The sequence below is a fragment of the Gavialis gangeticus genome, unplaced genomic scaffold (genome assembly GCF_001723915.1).
Source record: "Gavialis gangeticus isolate Ggan-Ray unplaced genomic scaffold, GavGan_comp1, whole genome shotgun sequence".
Taxonomy (NCBI): domain Eukaryota; kingdom Metazoa; phylum Chordata; order Crocodylia; family Gavialidae; genus Gavialis; species Gavialis gangeticus.
The window spans coordinates 64,253,193-64,255,332 of NW_017729004.1; the positions used below are offsets into that span (position 1 = coordinate 64,253,193).

Below are 2,140 nucleotides of genomic sequence, written 5' to 3' on the forward strand. Positions count from 1 at the left end.
TTAGCATGAACTAATTGTTTCCACTTTCATCCATTCAAGTGTAAAAAAATATATCTATATTCCTTTCTGGATCACTGCAGAAACAATGAGGAAGACCTGAATATATACAGGCCTTATTTTGTTTGACTGACTTTTCCTGTGGTATTCAGGTCAAGTTTCCTTTCCTCCTACCCCCATTTAAATTAGAGATTATGTAAATTGGGGGAGGAATGAAGAACTGATCTCATAGCATGCCAGCTGAAAGATCTTCGTCTTCATCCATTTGTATCCAGATAGATACAGACATAATATTTTGATCTGCAAACTACATTGATCAAGTTCTTAAATCTACAACTACACTATATTGACATCACCGTCGTTTCAACTTGAACTTGCCAGGAGGTGGGGGGAGAATTCTGCTCAAGTAAAATCATATTTATAACTTTGCAACGTATAATCCTGGAATTTCTTGATACCTGGTGCGATTTTTGTCATCTATTATGATATAATTCTAACTGAAAAATGCTTTTAAACTTGAGAAAGCAAAAAAGGGAATAATATGCTGTATTAAGTCAGCCGAGAAACATCAGTTGGTGTTTACTAACCTGCAAATTGTGTCTTAATTGGGCATCACGTGTTCGGATATATTAAATAAAATTAACTTGATGTATAACAAGTTGTAGTATTTAAAAAAAAAAAAACACACCTTATCAAATTAAGACATTCAAGCATAGATACTTAACATTCTGTAAAACATGCAACATTCTCCTTGAGATGATGAACTATACATTCTGAGAGAGGTAAATTTTCAAGTGCAAAAGTTTATTTTCCATAAGAGAGGACAGAGTTTTGATGCTTCTAGTCTAGAATTCTGAAATACAGTTGACAAAAAAAAATTGTATCTAGCCACTATGTTCATAGGAAACATTGTGCAAGAAACTAGGTCCTATTTGTTATCTGGCTAGGAACAGCTAATGATTTATAAAATATATTTTACTAGAAAACCAAAGATGGTGTGACTTTTGGTCAGTAATAACCTAGTGCTTTACTAGTTTTAGTCCTTAGTGAAGCTTTTAGGCTTTCCTTCTCCTTTGCATTAGTTAAGATATCATATGAGATAGAGAATGACAGTTCTTGTTTTTAAGTTACTATGTCAACTCTTCTGTTATATAGTAGTCTTTTCAATATCTAATAAAAAGAATGTCATTCTCCATTGTGTTATAGATACCCAGGTGCTTGGCCCTGGGGTGACTGTTGGTCAAGTAGTTTTTATTTAAGCCGGTGTCACATCCAGAATGGGTATGGTGGGGTGGTTGCACCCCACTTTCAGACCATACCATGAGAGCTACATCTGTGGACATGTTTGAGTCCACAAATCAGGTAAGAATCCCCCTGCTTCCTTTCCTTGTTTGGTGGCACTTCTTCCCTCCCCACACCTGTTGCTGTCACTGTCCCCAGCTGACCCAGGGTAAAGTGAGCTCCAGAATGCTCCTGTTCCTGCTTCATTCCAGCTGGCTTGTGCAAGGAACCAGGATCACCTGGGGACAGTAACAACAACAAAAGCAGGTTCCTCCTCCCTGCCTGGTCCCTCCACATATACCCTACAAGAGCAGGAACAGGCTCTGGGAGGGGCAACCTACTCTCCACCACCACTGCCACTGTCCTTGGCTGAGCCCAGCCCAGCCCCCCCCCACCCCCCCATGCATCCAAGCTGGAATGAGGCAGGGACAGGAGTGATTCTGGAACTCCCTCTACCCCCATGTCAACCAGGGACAGCAACCGTGGCAAATGCAGGAAACAGGAGGAGAAGAAAGGTACCACCATGCAAGGAGTGGAAGGGAGGGGGTACCAAGAGTGGGTGAGGAAGATTCTTACCTGATTCTGGGAGGTTTAAAAAGTCACTGGCTGCTATACCTGCAATGTGGTCTGCCTGTTTTGGTTTTCCTGGATGATCCTGTGAGCGAAAAGATAACTAGTAGAGTTATGTGCCGGCAGGGACACCTCGTTAACTGGGATGGGACTTTGTTCCTGTGAACTTTTATTAGACTCCAACATCTGAAAAACGCTTGGGTAAAAAAAGTTGTTGGGTTTTGGTAGCTTAATGCCCACTCCCCTGTGGGGCAGAAACTGGGGGTGCCTAGCACAAGGCGCACAACATTTT

General features: G+C 41.3%; 1 protein-coding gene across 4 annotated transcripts in view; it reads left to right on the top strand.

Annotated features, from left to right (window-relative positions):
- The window catches only part of PHF14 (PHD finger protein 14), a 364,911-nt gene that overhangs the window by 232,511 nt on the left and 130,260 nt on the right, over nt 1-2,140 (top strand). The window lies entirely within an intron of this gene.